Source organism: Chlorocebus sabaeus, chromosome 23 (genome assembly GCF_047675955.1).
Source record: "Chlorocebus sabaeus isolate Y175 chromosome 23, mChlSab1.0.hap1, whole genome shotgun sequence".
Lineage (NCBI taxonomy): Eukaryota > Metazoa > Chordata > Mammalia > Primates > Cercopithecidae > Chlorocebus > Chlorocebus sabaeus.
In genome coordinates this window covers 63,135,104-63,158,382 of record NC_132926.1, presented here as the reverse complement: position 1 = coordinate 63,158,382, position 23,279 = coordinate 63,135,104, and the positions used below count along the sequence as shown (strand labels likewise).

The 23,279-nt window shown below is 40.7% G+C and overlaps 1 long non-coding RNA gene across 1 annotated transcript in view; it reads right to left on the bottom strand.

Moving 5' to 3' along the window:
* The window catches only part of LOC119627739 (uncharacterized), a 104,137-nt gene extending 87,754 nt beyond the window's left edge, over positions 1 to 16,383 (bottom strand). The window contains exon 1 of the long non-coding RNA XR_012090703.1: positions 16,044 to 16,383. This is a non-coding gene — a long non-coding RNA (uncharacterized lncRNA). The remainder of the gene's footprint in view (positions 1 to 16,043) is intronic.
* Positions 16,384 to 23,279: the final 6,896 nt, after the last annotated feature.

The following is a 23,279-nucleotide window of genomic DNA, read 5'->3' as shown; positions in this document are numbered from 1 at the left end:
CTTTTGTGCTGCTGTTCTAAGCAGGTCAGGCCTGGTTATTACATGATGTTCCGCAGTGCTGTTTGGTCCTAGTATTCTTTGGAGTCTGAAAAGATTTGGCCTTAAAAAATCAAACTTCTATGAAAACTGCTTTACCCAAAATTTTGGCTCACAGCCTTCACTGGATTACCTATTAGGGCAAACAAAGTTTAGCCATGTGAACATATTCATAACTCATGGCTAGAATTCCAAGGTAAAAGGTATTGGATCTTTATTTATAAGTGGGTACATGTGTCTAAATGTTAAGTGATGTTTTTACAGAGTACCAAACTGGCTTTTAAATAAAGGAATATTCTGGCCAGGCAAAGTGGCTCACTCCTGTAATCTCAGCACTTTGGGAGGCTGAGGCAGGCAGATCGCTTGAGTCCAGGAGTTCGAGACCGGCCTTGCCAACATGCCGAAACTCCATCTCTACAGAAAATACAAAAATTAGCTGGGCATGGTGGTGCAAGCTGTACTCCCAGTTACTTGGGAGGCTGGGGTAGGAGGATCACTTGAACCCAGGAGGCAGAGGTTGCAGTAAGCTTAGATTGCACCACTGCACTCCAGCCTGGTTGACAGAGTGAGACCCTGTCTCAAAAAAAAAAAATAATACTACATAAACAAATGAGCACTCATAAATTAAGTAAATAAGCTTAAGCACTTTCAAGTTACTATGAATTAAGTAAATTCTTAATAAACACGTTGGCTTTAAAATTATTGGTAAAAAAAAATAGAAATGTCTTCAGAATTATCAGCATACCTTTTGGTCTGGGTTTTATATTTCTCTCTGCTTGCTATTTAAAGATATTTAAACTATGGTTTGGCACAAAAGGTTATAAGACTATAAACCCAGTCATGAACAGAATGATCTTTGTGTGATTTTTTTTATAAATAAGGCCAATTTAATATTGTTAGTGTAATTTTCAAAAACAGTTGAACCTGAGTTATTGGGAAAATATCCATGTATTTAAAGTTCTTGCTGAGATGAATACCTGATATTCACAGGTTATAAAAATGGTTAACAAGGAAATGATAACTAGCTTTGTCTAATATTTCAGTTCTCATAAGTAATCTAGATAAACTGCTAAAATGAATGAAATCCGAATAGGATAAATGTTGTAGGTAAACTCTTCATGTAATTTAAAATATTGAAATTATTTTGGATGCTCGTTAGATGTCTGTGTCATTCTAAGTAAGAAAGGATTACGATATGGGGAAACAGTTTTTTTTAAAAATAGTGGAATGCTCTCATCTATAAAATGCTAATATCTGATAGTTCAGGATTTTTGTTCCTAGGTTTTCACTAAAATTTAAAGTTACTAAGCATAAGAATTCTAAGTAATATATAATTCTGTATATAAAATGTGCCATAAAAGATATGCTTTTATTGAGAAAAAGAATAATTTCTTTAATTCAGAAGTTATCTAAAGATTAATTCAAATTATGGACTTGGAAGGTTATGTATGAAACAAGGTAGAAAGGAACCAGTAAGTAGAGGAGAGAGATGTGAAAAAGATTGGTCCCATGTATTAGAAAAGGTTTCTTTAAAATCTTGCCTTGCTGTTAATAAAATTACAAGAGGTTTTGATTTTGATGCTATAACCACTTTTTGAAAACTTACTGGATTCATATCTCAGAAGTGGAACTCTGTTGTGCCTTGCTATTTTAGCTGTTTTGCCCCCTTGCAAAGGCTGGCGATAATAACTCTCTCCTTCAACTTTTTCACAGCTCCTGTAATTTTTTCCCTCTGGTTCTAACCGCAGTTGTGACTGGAATGTTTATCTTAAAGGATTAGAAAACAATGCTTTCCTCCAATATAACTTGATTCTGTACTCTTGGCTTTTCTTCATATGTCTTAATTGCTCCATGTAACCAGAAAACTTCTCATGCTCTTCCCCTGCTCAAGGTACTAGTTTTCTAGTTTCTTGTTTCCTCTGTAATATAATATTCACCCATGACTCTGAACACACGCCTCCTATGTCTGATTAATTCCAGTACCCTTTTCATCAGGTTATCTAAATGGGCTTCCTATAAGGAGAAGCAATCACACTGCAGAAGATCTTTCTTTGCCTGTTGGTAACTAGCCTAAGAAACAGATTTTACATTTTATCAAGATAATTTCTATGTCATTGTTATTAACTTTCTGATTGCTTAAAAAAATAGATTTAAAAGAATTAAGGCTTTTACATGCACAAAACTTTCTGTATTACTTTTAAAGTCTTTTTGCCATTAAGTTACAGAGCTTTCACTCCTGGATCTGAAAATGGCACCAACTCCTACTAAATCTTGAACATTAACACCAGTCAAAACCTCGTCTTCAGACCCAGGAGAAGGTGACAATCAAAGTGAACTGCTTTCATGAGACACAGGGCCAGAAACAAACTACTGAATCCCTCTAGGCCCAGGACTATCATAGAAGAAAGAGGCATGAGATTGTAAGGGCCAATTTTGAGGGGTAAAATCCGTTAAGAGTTTTTCTATAAATTAAATGTTACTATCAAGAACACACTGATGCAAGGCCAGAATCTAGGTCCCTGTGTTAGAGTAACATATGTTGTTATATTAACCTTTGCTTCCTGGGTGGCCATGGTATAGAGTTGCAACTGTGCTGCATTCAGTTATTAAAGGTAAAGTTACCAGTGAAATTTAGATATGAATTCAACTCCTGGAGAGGTGGTTCCCTGGATGTAAAAGGAAGTACAAACTAATAAGGAAAAAAGCAAAATAGTGAATCCCTTTGTTACTGTTATCTATAATAGTTACAATGGAAGTAAGAGAGTGCTGGGTTGGGTCTTGAGACTGGACCAGACTCAGATGTGGGTCTGTCTGAGCTCAGATCACTAGCCTCAAAGCTACCACAAAAGGAGAAATTATGCCAATGTACTAAGATTACCTCTGAAATCTGTGATTTCCAAGAAGGCAGTCAATGTTGGGGGAAGGGCAAAACAGAGTAGAGAGTAACTGTTACAACCAGAAGGTATAATGTGAAGAAATTATTCCATTTTGTAGACTGGTATCATCAGTTTCCTAAGAAATCTTTACTAAAATCAATTGTGAGTAACTAATTTGGGAGCAATGTCTTTTAAACACAGCAGAGTGGAAGAGCACGTTTTGGTGGATGCAGGATCCATAGCTCACACTTGAGCAATTGCAGATGGATGTATATATAAACTAGACACACATGACATTATTCCCAAGAGAACAGCCAGCCTCGTGGATTGGGCAAAAGCCATTATAAGAGCTGCTTGCCCTGAAAAGAGGAACTGCTCAATTTCACCTATCAATGCCAAGTGAAGCACCTCAGATGAAGCACTGGGTGTGCTTTTGTGTGCAAGCCATGGGGGACTGGCTGTACAATGACAGGAATATTAAACTTACTTTTTGGCTTTTGGTTTTGGGCTTTTTTGTTACTTAAAGGGCTTTATGGGTTAATGAGTGCCTGTCCACTTCCATTTCTGTCAGGACTAGAACATTTAATTGGCTGTAAGTCTTCTGACTCTAAGTTCTTTGGCCACAGGGTTCCCATTGAGGGACAGGATGGACCCAGGGCACACAGCCACACCACCCCAGCAACAGTATAAGACAAAATAAAAGCTTGGCCATGGATGCTGCCTCTGGCATGTATCAACAAAAGAGGGCCAAACTAAAAATAGAGCCCTAAGTCCCCCATCAGACTAACCAGACCCACTTTTGGCAAAGGAGACCCCAATTGCCAAAAGACAAATTCTATCTGGGAAAAAATCTTGCTCTTTGTCCTGCTGAGGATCTGAGTAGCCCCCGTAAGTGGGTTGGCTCTTATCCCCTTCGAAATGTGTGGGGACCATTTCTCCAGACTCCCTGTCACTTGAGGATTGTTTCTCTTCAGAAACAGAAGCTAGATCATATGTAAAACAATGAGGAAGTTTACCAACTAGTCTCTCAGCGTTTTCTTCCAACAGGGTACAGTTCCCTATAGAAGTGCCTCTCCACTCTTTGAAACTGCAGACCATGTCCATGACCTGGAAATTATACCAGGGTGAAGACCAGCTGCAACCACAATGGGTCAGCTCTTTTGAGGTGTTGCTGACCACTGACTCATCTGTCATGTTAGCTGGGGTTAAGCCATGGATTCATCATACTCAAGTAAAACTAGTGCCTCTGGGATTCATCATACTCAGGTAAAACTGGTGCCTCTGGGATCCTTCCAGGGGAAACAGTTATGGTTTTCTGAAATCTTAGACAGCCTTAAGTTGATATTCAAAACCCAGCCAAAGACTGTAGATGTGAAATCATCAAGTGAACATGCACTTTTCAGGTTGTTATTGCTCTCCAAAAAAAGACATCTTTTTGCCTGCAGGATGCAATGAATCAGGAAGACCTTTGGTAGGTTTAGGATTATTCTCTTGGACTCCCCAGGGGATCCACTCTATATTCTCTGGGATTTTTAAATTTGATTTATCTATGTTATTAATCATCTTAGTTTCTAAAACCATTAATAGAAGTACCCACATCCTGGTGCTCCAAAGAGCCAGATGGCAACCAGGCAGTCATGAGTACTTTCAATTGCAGATGTGATGTTTTCATTCCTCATCATTATCCCACAATGCCCCTCCTCAGCATGAAGCAGCCAGAAGGATCAATGATCAGGTTCCCTATGATTGAGGGATTGATAGAGGGGACTGAAATTGGCCAAATTGGCCCAAAAAACAGATGTTTACAGTTTTTTAAATAAATATAGAAATTGGCCCTCTCTGATGCTGAAACTTAAAACTTACATTTGTCTTATTTGAGTTCCTTCCTCAGGAAACTGACCCTTAGTCAAGGAACTGAAACACCGGATCACCACATCCAATGAGATACCAGAGCCTTCATAGGCATGATTGCTTATTTACCCATTCCTAATTTCTGTTTTCCCACATGTAACTCCATTCCTTCCTGGCTATAGAAACCCCCAATTTTAGTTGGTTGGGAGAGATGGATTTGAGACTGATCTCCCAACTTCATGGCTGACATCACCTGAATAAAATCTTCTTCCCTGGCAGGACTTGTTGTCTCAGGGACTGGCTTTCTGCACAGCAAGCAGCAAGACCTAGACCAATGTCGCCTTGCATTCTGATAACATTGTTGTCCAGTTTTACAAGTGAGGAGACTGAGGCTCAAAGAGGTTGCACACCAGGCACAGTGCCAGAGCCAGCATTCACACAAGGGTCTGTCTTCAAAACTTACAGTTTTTCCACTAAACTGGGCATTCCCCTGGATTTTGAACCTTGTCTCTGCTATCTATTAACCTTACTGGTAGCAAGGTTTATATTTTTCACTAGAGACATACTCTTTCTTCATGGTGTGTGATCCTGGTGGGATGGTCAGTCAGGGTATCCTGGCATCCCTGGCAAGAAAAATTGAAGCAGATCCTTCCCAACTGTCCCTTAATTCCTTCTACCTGACTCCTTGGGGCTTCCCTTATTTCTGCCTTGTCTGAGACTTGTCTGGATGTTTTTTTTCCTTTGATATGAGTCATGTTACATATTTCTAGTAAATTCTGTTCTTAGTTAAGTCATTCAGAGTCTGTTTCTATTGCTCATAAAATTCCTAATTACAACAATTGTAGTACACACCTCATGGAGGCAGAGGGAAGACTAAATGACATTTTGTTTACATAGCAGTTATCCCAATACCTAGTACACAGTAAGTGCTCAATAAATATCAGTTGCTCTTACTACCACTACTGCTAATAATAATAACTGAATACCATAGTATAAGACAGATTTGGCCGGGCATGGTGGCTCACGCCTGTAATCCCAGCACTTTGGGAGGCCAAGGTGGGTGGATCACAAGGTCAGGATATCGAGACCAACCTGGCTAACACGGTGAAACCCTGTCTCTACTAAAAATACAAAAAATTAGCCAGTCATGGTGGTGGGCACCTGTAGTCCCAGCTACTCAGGAGGCTGAGGCAGGAGAATGGCGTGAACCCGGGAGGCAGAGCTTGCAGTGTGCCTAGATCGCGCCACTACACACCAGCCTGGGCGACAGAGCAAGATTCCATCTCAAAAAAAAAAAAAAAAAAAGACAGATTTAGCAGCCTCCAATAAAGAAACATGGTCTTCTGATCAAGTACTGTAATTACAGCACTACATGAATTAAGAATCTAATATAAGGATCATTTCTTTGCTGTATTGCTCCTCTTGGACAGAATGGTGATCCCAATTATTTGTGGCTTTATGTGGATATATAGCCTCAAATAAGTCATTTCAATTTTCCTAAGTACTATTACTACACAGTTCACTATTTAATAACTAGATGCATGGTTGTTCTATTTCATAGTTGGTGAGGTAACTAGCTGACAGAAAGAGACTAATTGGGTTGCCTTACTATAATAATATGAACAAAAACTGAGAGAAGGAAAACTGCCCACCAGAAACTCTTCCATAAAGCAGAAAAGTAGTTCTGGCAAGCAATTACATTTACCAGCCTTCCTTGCATTCAGGGGTGATTGCTTGACTAGATCTTGCTAATGGAATGTGAGTAACAGTAACCTGTATCAGTTCTGATGTGCCTTCTCCTCATAGCCTTCCCACTTCCGCTGGCTTCATGAAAAGGCCTTTAAGACCCTAGGATATGGTAGAACCAGAAGACAGAAAGAACCTGGGTCCCCATGTTACCACATGGAGGAAAGCTATCTGCCTACTGACCAGGAAAACCCACTGTGTTACACAGCTGAAATTTTGTGGCTAATTTGCTGCACCAGCTATTACCCTAACAAATACAAAAGTTTAATTCCTGAGAGGCGGAGCAAGATGGCCGAATAGGAACAGTTCCAGTCTCCAACTCCCAGCGCGAGCGGCACAGAAGACCGGTGATTTCTGCATTTTCAACTGAGGTACTGGGTTCATCTCACTAGGGAGTGCCAGACAATCGGTGCTGGTCAGCTGCTGCAGCCTGACCAGCGAGAGCTGAAGCAGGGAGAGGCATCGCCTCTCCTGGGAAGCGCAAGGGGGAAGGGAATCCCTTTTCCTAGCCAGGGGAACTGAGACACAAAACACCTGGAAAATCGGGTAACTCCCACCCCAATACTGCGCTTTAAGCAAACGGGCACACCAGGAGATTATATCCCACACCTGACTGGGAGGGTCCCATGCCCATGGAGCCTCCCTCATTGCTAGCACAGCACTCTGCGATCTAACCTCAAGGCAGCAGCGAGGTTGGGGGAGGGGCGCCCGCCATTGCTGAGGCTTAAGTAGGTAAACAAAGCTGCTGGGAAGCTCGAACTGGGTGGAGCTCACAGCAGCTCAAGGAAACCTACCTATCTCTGTAGACTCCACCTCTGGGGACAGGGCACAGTTAACAACAAAAGCAGCAGAAACCTCTGCAGACGCAAATGACTCTGTCTGACAGCTTTGAAGAGAGCAGTGGATCTCCCAACACAGAGGTTGAGATCTGAGAAGGGACAGACTCCCTGCTCAAGTGGGTCCCTGACCCCTGAGTAGCCTAACTGGGAGACATACCCCACTAGGGGCAGTCTGAAACTCCACACCTCACAGGGTGGAGTACACCCCTGAGAGGAAGCTTCCAAAGCAAGAATCAGACAGGTACACTTGCTGTTCAGCAATATTCTATCTTCTGCAGCCTCTGCTGCTGATACCCAGGCAAACAGGGTCTGGAGTGGACCTCAAGCAACCTCCAACAGACCTACAGCTGACGGTCCTGACTGTTAGAAGGAAAACTATCAAACAGGAAGGACACCTACACCAAAACCCCATCAGTACGTCACCATCATCAAAGACCAGAGGCAGATAAAACCACAAAGATGGGGAAAAAGCAGGGCAGAAAAGCTGGAAATTCAAAAAATAAGAGTGCATCTCCCCCGGCAAAGGAGCGCAGCTCATCGCCAGCAACGGATCAAAGCTGGACGGAGAATGACTTTGACGAGATGAGAGAAGAAGGCTTCAGTCCATCAAACTTCTCAGAGCTAAAGGAAGAATTACGTACCCAGCACAAAGAAACTAAATCTTGAAAAAAAAGTGGAAGACTTGACAGCTAGAGTAATTAATGCAGAAAAGGTCATAAACGAAATGAAAGAGACGAAAACCATGACACGAGAAATACGTGACAAATGCACAAGCTTCAGTAATCGACTCGATCAACTGGAAGAAAGAGTATCAGCGATTGAGGATCAAATGAATGAAATGAAGCGAGAAGAGAAACCAAAAGAAAAAACAAGAAAAAGAAATGAACAAAGCCTGCAAGAAGTATGGGATTATGTAAAAAGACCAAATCTACGTCTGATTGGGGTGCCTGAAAGTGAGGGGGAAAATGGAACCAAGTTGGAAAACACTCTTCAGGATATCATCCAGGAGAACTTCCCCAACCTAGTAGGGCAGGCCAACATTCAAATCCAGGAAATACAGAGAATGCCACAAAGATACTCCTCGAGAAGAGCAACTCCAAGACACATAATTGCCAGATTCACCAAAGTTGAAATGAAGGACAAAATCTTAAGGGCAGCCAGAGAGAAAAATCGGGTTACCCACAAAGGGAAGCCCATCAGACTAACAGCAGATCTCTCAGCAGAAACTCTACAAGCCAGAAGAGAGTGGGGGCCAATATTCAACATTCTAAAAGATTTTTAAACCCAGAATTTCATATCCAGTCAAACTAAGTTTCATAAGTGAAGGAGAAATAAAATCCTTTACAGATAAGCAAATGCTTAGAGATTTTGTCACCACTAGGCCTGCCTTACAAGAGACCCTGAAGGAAGCACTAAACATGGAAAGGAACAACCGGTACCAGCCATTGCAAAAACATGCCAAAATGTAAAGATCATCGAGGCTAGAAAGAAACTGCATCAACTAACGAGCAAAATAACCAGTTAATATCATAATGGCAGGATCAAGTTCACACATAACAATATTAACCTTAAATGTAGATGGACTAAATGCTCCAATTAAAAGACACAGACTGGCAAACTGGATAAAGAGTCAAGACCCATCAGTCTGCTGTATTCAGGAGACCCATCTCACATGCAGAGACATACATAGGCTTAAAATAAAGGGATGGAGGAAGATTTACCAAGCAAATGGAGAACAAAAAAAAGCAGGGGTTGCAATACTAGTCTCTGATAAAATAGACTTTAAACCATCAAACATCAAAAGAGACAAAGAAGGCCATTACATAATGGTAAAGGGATCAATTCAACAGGAAGAGCTAACTATCCTAAATATATATGCACCCAATACAGGAGCACCCAGATTCATAAAGCAAGTCCTTAGAGACTTACAAAGAGACTTAGACTCCCATACAATAATAATGGGAGACTTCAACACTCCACTGTCAACATTAGACAGATCAACGAGACAGAAAGTTAACAAGGATATCCAGGAATTGAACTCATCTCTGCAGCAAGCAGACCTAATAGACATCTATAGAACTCTCCACCCCAAATCAACAGAATATACATTCTTCTCAGCACCACATTGCACTTATTCCAAAATTGACCATATAATTGGAAGTAAAGCACTCCTCAGCAAATGTAAAAGAACAGAAATTATAACAAACTGTCTCTCAGACCACAGTGCAATCAAACTAGAACTCAGGACTAAGAAACTCAATCAAAACTGCTCAACTACATGGAAACTGAACAACCTGCTCCTGAATGACTACTGGGTACATAACGAAATGAAGGCAGAAATAAAGATGTTCTTTGAAACCAATGAGAACAAAGATACAACATACCAGAATCTCTGGGACACATTTAAAGCAGTGTGTAGAGGGAAATTTATAGCACTAAATGCCCACAAGAGAAAGCTGGAAAGATGTAAAATTAACACCCTAACATCACAATTAAAAGAACTAGAGAAGCAAGAGCAAACACATTCAAAAGCTAGCAGAAGGCAAGAAATAACTAAGATCAGAGCAGAACTGAAGGAGATAGAGACACAAAAAAACCTCCAAAAAATCAATGAATCCAGGAGTTGGTTTTTTGAAAAGATCAACAAAATTGACAGACCGCTAGCAAGACTAATAAAGAAGAGAGAAGAATCAAAGAGATGCAATAAAAAATGATAAAGGAGATATCACCACCGACCCCACAGATATACAAACTACCATCAGAGTAGACACCTCTACACAAATAAACTAGAAAATCTAGAAGAAATGGATAATTTCCTGGACACTTACACTCTTCCAAGACTAAACCAGGAAGAAGTTGAATCCCTGAATAGACCAATAGCAGGCTCTGAAATTGAGGCAATAATTAATAGCCTACCAACCAAAAAAAGTCCAGGACCAGATGGATTCACAGCTGAATTCTACCAGAGGTACAAGGAGAAGCTGGTACCATTCCTTCTGAAACTATTCCAATCAATAGAAAACGAGGGAATGCTCCCTAACTCATTTTATGAGGCCAACATCATCCTGATACCAAAGCCTGGCAGAGACAAAACAAAAAAAGAGAATTTTAGACCAATATCCCTGATGAACATCGATGCAAAAATCCTCAATAAAATACTGGCAAACCGAATCCAGCAGCACATCAAAAAGCTTATCCACCATGATCAAGTGGGCTTCATCCCTGGGATGCAAGGCTGGTTCAACATTCGCAAATCAATAAACATAATCCAGCATATAAACAGAACCAAAGACAAGAACCACATCATTATCTCAATAGATGCAGAAAAGGCTTTTGACAAAATTCAACAGCCCTTCATGCTAAAAACGCTCAATAAATTCGGTATTGATGGAACGTACCTCAAAATCATAAGAGCTATTTATGACAAACCCACAGCCAATATCATACTGAATGGGCAAAAACTGGAAAAATTCTCTTTGAAAACTGGCACAAGACAGGGATGCCCTCTCTCACCACTCCTATTCAACATAGTGTTGGAAGTTCTGGCTAGGGCAATCAGGCAAGAGAAAGAAATCAAGGGGATTCAGTTAGGAAAAGAAGAAGTCAAATTGTCCCTCTTTGCAGATGACATGATTGTATATTTAGAAAACCCCATCGTCTCAGCCCAAAATCTCCTTAAGCTGATAAGCAACTTCAGCAAAGTCTCAGGATACAAAATTAATGTGCAAAAATCACAAGCATTCGTATACACCAGTAACAGACAAACAGAGAGCCAAATCATGAATGAACTTCCATTCACAATTGCTTCAAAGAGAATAAAATACCTAGGAATCCAACTTACAAGGGATGTAAAGGACCTCTTCAAGGAGAACTATAAACCACTGCTCAGTGAAATAAAAGAGGACACAAACAAATGGAAGAACATACCATGCTCATGGATAGGAAGAATCAATATTGTGAAAACGGCCATACTGCCCAAGGTAATTTATAGATTCAATGCCATCCCCATCAAGCTACCAATGACTTTCTTCACAGAATTGAAAAAAACTGCTTTAAAGGTCATATGGAACCCAAAAAGAGCCCGCATCTCCAAGACAATCCTAAGTCAAAAGAACAAAGCTGGAGGCATCACGCTACCTGACTTCAAACTATACTACAAGGCTACAGTAACCAAAACAGCATGGTACTGATACCAAAACAGAGATATAGACCAATGGAACAGAACAGAGTCCTCAGAAATAATACCACACATCTACAGCCATCTGATCTTTGACAAACCTGACAAAAACAAGAAATGGGGAAAGGATTCCCTATTTAACAAATGGTGCTGGGAAAATTGGCTAGCCATAAGTAGAAAGCTGAAACTGGATCCTTTCCTTACTCCTTATATGAAAATTAATTCAAGATGGATTAGAGACTTAAATGTTAGACCTAATACCATAAAAATCCTAGAAGAAAACCTAGGTAGTACCATTCACGACATAGGCATGGGCAAAGACTTCATGTCTTTGCAACGGCAGCAAAAGCCAAAATTGACAAATGGGATCTAATTAAACTAAATAGCTTCTGCACAGCAAAAGAAACTACCATCAGAGTGAACAGGCAACCTACAGAATGGGAGAAAATTTTTGCAATCTACTCATCTGACAAAGGGCTAATATCCAGAACCTACAAAGAACTCAAACAAATTTACAAGAAAAAAACAAACAACCCCATCAAAAAGTGGGCAAAGGATATGAACAGACATTTCTCAAAAGAAGACATTCATACAGCCAACAGACACATGAAAAGATGCTCGTCATCACTGGCCATCAGAGAAATGCAAATCAAAACCACAATGAGATACCATCTCACACCAGTTAGAATGGCGATCATTCAAAAGTCAGGAAACAACAGGTGCTGGAGAGGATGTGGAGAAATAGGAACACTTTTACACTGTTGGTGGGATTGTAAACTAGTTCAACCATTATGGAAAACAGTATGGCGATTCCTCAAGGATCTAGAACTAGATGTACCATATGACCCAGCCATCCCATTACTGGGTATATACCCAAAGGATTATAAATCATGCTGCTATAAAGACACATGCACACGTATGTTTATTGCAGCACTATTCACAATAGCAAAGACTTGGAATCAATCCAAATGTCCATCAGTGACAGACTGGATTAAAAAAATGTGGCACATATACACCATGGAATACTATGCAGCCATAAAAAAGGATGAGTTTGTGTCCTTTGTAGGGACATGGATGCAGCTGGAAACCATCATTCTTAGCAAACTATCACAAGAACAGAAAACCAAACACCGCATGTTCTCACTCATAGGTGGGAACTGAACAATGAGATCACTTGGACTCGGGAAGGGGAACATCACACACAGGGGCCTATCATGGGGAGGGGGAGAGGGGAGGGATTGCATTGGGAGGTATACCTGATGTAAATGACGAGTTGATGAGTGCTGACGAGTTGATGGGTGCAGCACACCAACATGGCACAAGTATACATATGTAACAAACCTGCACGTTATGCACATGTACCCTAGAACTTAAAGTATAATAATAATAATAAATAAAAAGAAAAAAAAAGTTTAATTCCTAATTTAAATACGCATCATTACAAATCTTTCTCTAACATAGCCATAATTTAGAACAAGATATAAAGGAATGGTACTCAACGGCAAATGTTAAGAAATTCCTGAGTAAGCTTCATACATGATTATTATAATCAGCTGACTCCAATGATGTGGTTCTTAGAGACAAATCGTTCTTTTTTTTCTCTCACACATTGAGAACTATGATAAATTCCTAGATATAATAGTGAGTATCCAAAAAAAATGACCAAAAGGCAATATAAATGCCTCTTATGAAGAGGAGGAGAGATACAGCTTGCTCCCCATGACGGTTCCATTGAGAATCCTTTCTTGGCCCAAGTATATTTTCCTTCAATCTTTTCTAACAATCAAAAACGTGTCTAAGAAATATATATCACAGCAGTACATCAGAGCAGCTTTGCTTCAAAAAGCCTATAGGCTGCCTTGTTTTGGTCTATACCCATTTGCTTAAATTTTTCAGAAAAGGATAATTCTTTTTGGACATACTTCCATTTAACAATTGCAACATCTCTCCATTTGGTATCTTTCCAATTTTCATTTCAAACCATTTGTTTGAAACCAGGACTATGAGAACCCCTTGACCATCTTCCTCCAGTCAAAACATTTCCTCAACATCTGCTTTTACTAATTTGCTAAACTTGTCTCCAGCCTCTGAACTTCAAAGAATCATATAAAAATATTTACTGAATTCTTTTAGATGATCCTTTAAGAGGTGAACATTGATTAGACTGAGTCCTTTCTCTCCTAAATCTGCATTTTAGACACATTTAAATAGTTTTCAAACAGACCAAGAGCGGTTTCCTCACATTATGCAACAAAAACTTTAGGTAAAGTAAAATTCTTGTTCATTAGAAAAAGGAATGGACCCACGGAAGAATTCAGGATGGAATGCAAGTACATACTAGTAGTTAATTATTCTGGTTTTTTTTTTTTTTTTTTGATGGGAGGGGGTGTTTTGTTTTGTTTTGATGAAAGGATTTAAGGCACGAGCTTTATTTGTTTAACTGCATGTCACTCGGTTTACTGGAAATTCCTGAATGTTTTATAAATTAAAAGGCAGCAGGACATCATAAAAGATATTAATAGTGTATATATGAAAAAAATTCACATTATTCCCTGGGAAAGGAAAGGGTTGCATTGATAACAAAGGCAAGCAGCATCCACCGAATCACAGGCTTTCATTCATTTCCACAGGCAATGCTATGGCAGCTTTCCACTCTGTTTATCTCTGCTGAATGTAAATGCAGTTTAATAAGCATTTTGAGTGTCTACTATATAGAAGGCCATGGATATTAAAATATGAGTAAGTCATGTTCTCAGCCTTCAAGGGGTTTCTGGTCCAGGGAAATAGAGGCAATAAAAGGAATTAAATTTGGGGTGATGAAAAAGTTCTGGAGATGAATAGTGGTGATGACTGCACAACAGTATGAATGTACTTGAGACCACTGCACTATGCACCTGAAAATGGTTGAGATGGTATATTTTATGTTATGTATATTTTATCACACACACAAAAAGAAGGAATTAGAAATGCTCTCCTCTCCTTCTTCTGTCAGAGAAAGAATGAATCAAAATAAATCAAGTGGCACCAGCACAATTCCTTGGGCAAGAGAGGATTAGAAGCCAATGTGTGTGTTTTTCCCATTTGAGATTCTGTCAGGTCTAGGCAGATGGTAAAGACTCAAAGGCATCTCAGCGCCAACACAGGCTGTGTATTGTTCCTGAAGTGAAAGTCAAAGTCATGGCAGGGGGTAATGTTCTTTCCTGGAAAGGTACTGACTACAGTGTCTCTGAGAAAATTAATTAATAATTTTGGAAAGTGTACCCCATTTAGAGAGGACCCAGTAAAGGCAGCAGCTGGGCTCCAGCTCTCACAGAAGGGCAAGGCCGCTTCCTGGGCATGAGACCAGTGCAGTCAAACAGGACGCCATAATGAGAAGGGCTCCTGTTTAGGGCTCTGCTGCACTATCTCAAAATTCTTAATAATTTTTTTAGCAAGAGGTTTCACATCATCATTTTACACCAGGCCCAGAAAATTAGGTCGGTAGCAAGTCCTGCAGAGGTAGGAGGACACAGCCCCTTTCTGTTCAGAGCCTTCATGAAGGGCAGAGAAGGGTAATGCTCAGGAGGATGCAGTCTCAGACATTTCACAACATGGGAGAAGCCAAAAGAAACCCAGAGAGAGAAATCTCCCATGGAAAGGAATAGAGTTGTCTCCCAGACCAAGAGACCAAAAAATGGGATTGCATAATTTGTGTGTGTGTGTGTGTGTGTGTGTGTGTGTGTGTGATGTGTGTGTGTGTGTCTATGTGTGTGTGGCAGGGTATGAGCCCAGTAAGGGGTACAGGCAGCATCCACATCACAAATTAGAAATGCCTTTCCTTAGGAAGTTCCGAGTTAACTAGAACTTTGACCTCTATAAAACCTTTCTTAGAATACTCAAACCTTCAAAAAAGATCTTATATATTGACATTAAAGTAAGTCATGTGGGTCTGGTGTAGGCTAATGGAGCTTTCCTTCTGAGCTCTGTTGCAAAAAGGCGTTGTTGCTGACCTCCCTGTCTACTCACACTCCACGCCTGCAAGAGGCTTTCTGCAGTAATGGAGTCTCCCTAATGCAGGAGGCACCCAAGAAGCTCCAAACTTCATGACTCACCCATCCCATGTGAAGATTTCCCCATAAGAAGAAAGAAGGACTCCAAGACCCCCAGTGTTGTGTTGACATATAGATTATGACATTATTATACAGTATAATTATGATCTCTTCTTGTGCTGTTTGAAATTTTTTATCATAGGTGTATGTAACTGGCTTATTGAACCCTATCAACTCACTGGGATATAAGGTGACTTTTTTTGGCAGTAGCTATTCCTAGATGTCTTATATAAGTAATGTCTTCCTTCATATAATCTTGACCCAGTTCCAAAAGTTTTCAGACACTCTGACTTATACAAACAGTATGCTTTCTGTTTCCATGATTTAGTCCTGTTTATTTAAAAAACTTCAATATCACATCTGATTCAAATCTCTTCTCTCTACTCCCACCCCTGCCCCAAGCATATGCAAGAGCTTTGATTTCACTCACCTGAAGTGGAGTGTTTGACTTCCACACCTCTCCTCTCCCCTTCCTCTACCCACTGTCGCTTGCGACCCTGTCAGGGTGGGGCTGAGGGAGCAAGAAGGGAACAAAAATTACCCTCCTGACTGGGCCAGTCTTGACTGATTTGTTGCAGTCTTGCCTGAGTTTGGTAGTATTAATTGCTGTTTTCACTCATTGTATATACACTCAGGGCAGTTGGTATGGATGGCTAGTTACTCCAACATGGCCCACTGGTAAAAACTCACTACCCTCATCTGATTTTCCCCAATTCCCTAGCAAAGCAGACATCCCAAAAAGAAATAAAAATGATAGTCACCCTTTTGGAAGGTTGCCCTCCCAACCCTTTTTTTTTAAATGGAAATTCTTTCAGACCTCCTCTTATCCTTGGAGAAAGAAAGCATCTTCTCTCCAAAATGTGAGTGAGGGGATAGCCTCTTCTTGTGTTGACAGTGTGGAAGGAGGGTGGTTGGTGGTAGAGCTGGTTTCTGTATTTGTTTCCATCTTAAGTCTGAGGAGTGGTAGCTGAACCACCTATTGGCTTCACTTTGAACTAAAAATGTGGGATTTAGCCATTATTCTGGTACAATCTGACAGCTTATTTGTTAACACTTGTATTTTCTCTATTAAAAATAAAAAATAATTATAATAATATATGGTCTATGAAAATATGGTATAGGTAAACACAGAGAACCCTTCATAGAACAGCAAAGGGCTACTTCCCCAATCCTACAAAAGGAAGGATCATGGACAATTTGCTAGAGAAGAGAATGTCTTACCTAAATCATAATCGAAAAGTAGAAGTTATCCTACTGGAAATGAAGAGGTAGAGGAAGGTTAATCAACCTTAGCAATATTGACATTTGGACCAGATAATTCTTTGTTACGGAAGGCTGATATTTTTGGACTCTACGCAGTACGTGTCAGTAGCACCCCTCCCCAACTTATGACAAACAAAAATGTCTGCAGATGCTGTCAACTGTTTCATCAAGGGACAAAATTGTCCCTGGTTGAAAACCACTGGGGTAGAGTCTTACAGGCAGAGGAAAAAATCATAACCAAAGGCACCAGGTATGGAACAGCATGATATTTCTGAAAACTACACATAGTTCTATATTACTCGAGTACAAAGTGCAATGCCGGGCATGATGGGAGGTAGCAATGACAAACATAGGAGTCTGATAATGGAAGGTCTGGTCGAGAATGCAGATGTGATGGAATGGCATTCCTATGGTGATGGTAAGTCTCAGAAAGGGAATGGCACAGTCAGATTTGAATTTCAGACAGATGCTAAGAGGACATAGGAAGAGTAAGACTTTTGGCAGTTGGACCACTCAGGAGCTATGTCGGAAATCAAGACAGAGATGAGAAAATGCACCTGAACTGGAGGAATGGAAGGAGGGACAGGGAGGGGTTGAATTGTATGTAGGAAGCCTGGGTGGATGGTCCGACAGCTGATGAAAAGAGAAGACAGAAGGACAGGCTTTCACCTTCCTTGCTGGGAAGAAAAGTTTGGAAGGGTTGAGTTGTGGGTGCCTTCTTGTTGGTTAGTTTAAGAACTTAGCCTATGGAAATCTATTTCATCTTCATAGTTTTCTGAATTTTCCAATTCAGAATTCAAATTTTCTGGGAATTCAAATGGCAAAGACACTTAGATTTTGATCCTTTCACCTTAGGTAGCTTATTCAACACACAAAGCATCACAAACAACTCAGCTGTGCTTTGTCAAAACAGAATTCCTCATTTCAAATGCCGTTGTGACATTATTTCAACATTGGTCAAACTACCAGTAAAAAGTTGTCATGGTTTTGATATTATCTCTGGAAGGCAATTAAAAAAAAAAAAAAAAAAAAAAACATGGGAGGGCCAACGTACCATAAGGAGGAGATGGGTCCTTTCAAAGAAGCTGATACAGGAGGCTTTGCCCCAGGTTGGCACTTTATCCTAGAGAACATGGCTACAACTTCGCTTTGATAGATTGCAAATTAATTCCAATGGAAACTGATTTCTGAACAGGGAAAGTATGGAGCAACAGTATAGATACAAAAGCAAAGCATTGTTGTTGTAGAATTGATGAGCAAACATCATCAGCATTTTTAATGTCCTACATGGGGTGAATCTTTTAAAAAGAGATTTGTCTCCTAAATAAAATTCATGGTAAGCAACCCAGAAAGTTAAGTTCCCTTATTAGCGTCTTTTTCTGTTCTTCTCAATGGCCCAGATCATTTAAAGTGATAAGCAGCAGCTGATAAACAGCAGCTGAGGAGGAAGACCGGGAAGGGAAGGCTTAAAGCATGGGCAGAATTCAGCTCCAGTGAACATAAATCTCCACATGCAAATCCCTATCCTGGATGTGTGGCTACAGCAGTGCCCCCAAATGACACAGAAATGCATTTGTCTGATTTCTTTATTTAAGTATATTTTTCATGTGTTACCATTACAAACACATAAAAAAAGATTTCATTTTCTACTTGACATATTCATTCCCAATGGCTTGCATGTCTAAGTGAAGACCTGGAAACTCTCCAAACAACACAAATGCACAATATGAGAGGAGGAAGGAAACGAAGAAGGTAGGGGTTGAGGAGGGGGTCGAAGTTAAGAGTAATCTGCATTTCTCTTTATGCTCCGTACTTGTTTAACAGACTGTAATCAATATTACTACTGATTTGGTTCCAGCTAAGCTGCAAGCACAGCTGGTTTCAGCACTAGGAAAACTGACTACCAGATTAAAATATTATGGATAAGGTAGGGTAAGAGTGCCTATATTTCTTAGGCATCTATTAGTTAATGGCATCTGTGTTTCATTCTTGGTTGCCCACTGCAAATTGCTTCACTTTTCTATATAAGACAGTCCTAATCAGTAAAATGGGAATAATGTAGCCACCACCATTCTGTGAGTATAGGCAGTATCTGATATTAAATTTGACCCCCTTAGAAATACCTCTAGAGCAATGGCAAAGTATGGTCCAAGGACCAGTGGCATCGACCTCATCTGGAAATTTATTAGAAATTCTGAATGACAAGCCCTACACGAGATTTTTGAAATGAATCAGAAATTGCATTTCAACAAGATATACTTAAGTAATACTGATGGATCAGTGCCCTAGAACCATGCTGCTGACCTGCAAACTGTTCCTAGTCTATTACTAGATAAGTACAGAATTTGGGTGTAAGCAATTAAAACATTTATAGTCATTTGACCTTGTGGTCATATCCAAAGCACATACACAGTGAAGACTCATCTCCTTCGATAGGAATGGACCCGGGGAGGCTCCAGGCCTGGTGTGGTGAGTTGGATGGGACACAAGTTGCTATCAGTCATGGACAACAGAACTATACATCGACATGATGGATTTTTTAAAGGAAATGAAAGAGGGAAAGTAGCCCATTACAGTGTCTGAAAAGCACTACTCTAGAGCATGGGTCAGCAAAATTTTTCTATAAAGGGACAGATAGTAAATATCTTAAGCTCTGTAAGTCATAAGGCCTCTGTCACAACCATTCAATTTCATCACTGTAAAATGGCAAAGGGCCATATGTAAGAAAATGTGCATGACTGTGTTTTAATAAAACTTTACTTATCAAAATAGGTAGAGGGTCAGATTTGGCCCATGTCCTGTGCTAACTCCTAATTTAGAGGACCAGTGTTAGCCAAATACAATGCCACCAGAAGACTCAGTTGATCCAATACAAACCCTTACCTTTAAGAACTAAGAAGGAGATAAGACACCCAGCTTCCATCCCCTACTTTTGTCAGTGATTTTCCCTACTTGCAGTGGCCATAGCAGAAACAGAACCTTCTCTGCTCCTTGTGTTCCTGTAATAGTGGGAAATCTGCTAGGACAAGGCCAAACACACGTGGACAACCCTCAGCTACCATCCTAGCAAAACAAGAGGAAGAAAAAGGAAATGTCCATATTGGAGAAGGAAAAAAATTAATTCTCCCTTTTCCTAGTTCAGGGTTCTGCAAACTATGGCCCATAAGTTAAATCCAGCCTGCTGCCTATTTTTGTGAAGTTTTATTGGAACAAAGCTATGCCCATTCATCTATATATCACCCATGGCTGCTTTGAGTTAAAGTGGCAGAGTCGGGTAGCTGCAACTGAGACCTTATGGCCTGCAGAGCCTAAAATATTTATTATTTGGGTCTTTACAGAAAAGTTTGCCACCTCTGCTGTAGTTCCTCATGCCATGACTGGTAGCCCCTTGCGCTAGAGAGCTACCAACAAACGGAGAAGATGTAGGTTTCTATGTTGCCATTAATAGGACTGTTGCCAACTGCTTCCTCTGGAAAAATCTTCCTCGGATAAACAAACCAGCACAGACAGGGAGGCTTCTTGCTGAGTTTCTCCCAAGTTTCTTAGTGGCTTTCAAGTTCCTTTTAAGTAGGCTATTTTAGTGTTAAAACTACATAGACAGAGTTACTTATTTATGAGGCAGTCTATTAGTCATGTAAAGGCAGGAATAACTTGGTGCCTTTTTACATTAAACTCATACAAAGAATATTAAAAGCCTTGACAAGCTAAAAGCTTGGCAGGGCAGACAATATCAACCTTGCATCTAGGCCTCTGGAACAGTCCCAATGTGGGTGAAGGGAGCAGGGAGAACAGTTGCCAAACAAACGGGGTCTCTTTTTTTCCCAGAGAATTCAAGACTGTTTTTGTCAAAGCTTCAAAGAATAGAAAGCATCTTAAATACATGGAGCAAACTTCAACAAACAAAACCTTCCGGCCTTTGAATTCATCATAAGTAACACTCCTAACACGGCAAGAAAGTAGGCTGTGATGGTTTGGGTGAAAGCAGAAATCCACAAAAAAAGCTCTGTGTAACATGGTGTTAACAAAACACAGTTGTTTCACTTTAGAGTTGGAAAGAAGCAAGTGCTGTTATCATTGACCAAAACTTCTGCAGTGGCTCCTTATAAATACTACTAGTGCCACCTTCTGGTCATCTGATTCTTGGCAGGCCTTTAACACAAGGCCTCACTTTCCCCAATCCAGCAAATGATGTATATTGTAGAATCATGGGCTCCTAGCAAAAGAGATCTGCAGGGTTCTCTAGAGGTCGTTACAGATTACAGATCACAGATCACCCAGACCAAGCTTCACTTTCAGGATTTCATATACTTCAAGCTAATGGTTCAGCCTCACTGGAAAAACCAGCAACACTCCCAGTCCTAATTCTTGGCTCCAAAAGCTTGAGAACTCTCTGTCAGCAAGAGAAATACAACTATGCAACTGAGATTTCACTCCCTCCCAGCTCTCTCACATCCCCAGAGACAGCCAGGCAAAGGGCAAGTCACTGGAGAAGACAAGAACTAAGTCAATATTTGGAGCCACTTTCCCCAGACAAGAAGGAAAGGAAGCCCTACACCACTCAGAATTTGGACCACGTTTCTTTAGCCAGCATCCCATGTCCCCCATGGGAGTATTTTTGGGGCCAAAGAGTGGTAGGAAAGCTTGTTGCTCTTCTGTTTTGTAACTCTTGCTGCAGAAATTTGATTAAATAAATAAGCTGAGGAAGCACCCAGAAGCTGCTGGGCAAAGCCCTCCTACACAACACGAGAATACAACCGATCTTATTCCTCCTAGAACAGGACCTCTCTATACTCCGTCTTCACAGTCAGTCTCACACATTGGATAGAGAGCAGAGCAGGGCTCAGCTGAGAGGCTTTGAGGAGGAAGACCGGGAAGGGAAGGCTTAAAGCATGACAGGGAGGTACAGCCCAGTGGGAAATACAGAAGGGCCTCAGGGGAAAGGGAGTTTAGCTTTCTCCCCCTTGACAGAAATGCAGTCCTAGCCTCCCTGTGCTAAATCCTTTTGCTTCTGATTTGAAAAACATTTGGCTTCCTGAAAAGAAAAAGCTATCAGAGGCCGTTTCTTAATCCATCTTGCACATCCTCAGAGTTGATGTCAACAAGCCACAAAGGGAGTTCCTACCAGTCCTCCCTGGGCTGAGTAATGAGGGCAATGAGACAGGGCTAGTATGGTCCTGGATCCCCAGGGGAGGGAGTGGAAGGATGTTCATGGGGATTCTCTGGGTTCTGTCAGGAAGAGGGAGATCCTCTGAGGAGACAAGGCATTTGTCTCAACGAAAAATGGTTGTACTGGGTGTAAATGTCATACTTAATGAAGCCAACCAATGATAAAGGAAGCAAGCTGCCATCTCTTTGGAATGTCTGAAAAACAGTATATGGACTTAGAGATATTGTTATGATTTATAATTATAGCTTCAATTTATTGACACTGTTTTCTTAAATCAGATTGGCGTTTGTTACCTCTGTTTTACTGATAATGAAACTCAGAAATGTTCAAGGTGAAAGGGAACAGGGAAAAGTAAACCTAGCTCTGTCTCCAAAGCCTGCATTCTGTCCACTCGGCCCCATGTCCCCCTTCATTATAGCAGTTGGTTTTCTCTCACAATATAAAGTCTAAAAATGAGCACCTGTATTGAGTTGTCTGCATTTCTGGAACAAAGAACCCTAAACATGGATTTCCACACTGGGAGAATTGCAGAAGTGTTCCTGTGGACAACTGACTCCTGACCTCCAAACTCCCAGCTGAAATGGACCAAGGGCTTAGGAGCTGGCTTTAGCAACAGTTCTTCTTGCAGCCAGAATAAGCCACAGTAGCTATCCTCTGCCAAGAGTCTTAGTTCAGGCTGCATAGACTGGGTGGGTTATAAACAACAGAAATTTATTTCTTGCTGTTCTGGAAGCTAGAAACCTGAGATCAGGGTACCAGCATGGTAAAGGGCCTCTTCCAGGTTGCAGACTGCTGACTTCTCATTGTATCCTTACATAGAAGAAAGGGGACAAGAGAGTTATCTGAGTTTCTTTTTATAATGGCATTAACCTTGCTCATGAGTGTTGTACTCTCATGACCTAATTTCCTCCCAAAGTCCCCATCTCCTAATATACTGCAGGTTACAATTTCAATGTATAATTTCAGGAGGACACGAATACTCAATCCATTGTATCAAGTCAGCGGGCCAAAATGCACTGCTCATCTCAGCCCCACAGTCATCATCTCACTGCCATCTTTTTCTGTGTTCTTCACTTTTTACCTGGACTTCACGAGGGTGCGAGAACAGGTCACGATCTGTAACAGGTAGATGTTTTACCTTCGTCCCTGATACACAGTGTTACCAGCCACAGTTTTTCTGTAGCAGACACCAGCAGCTCCATGATCCAGACAGATAAGAAACATCTCCACAGTGAC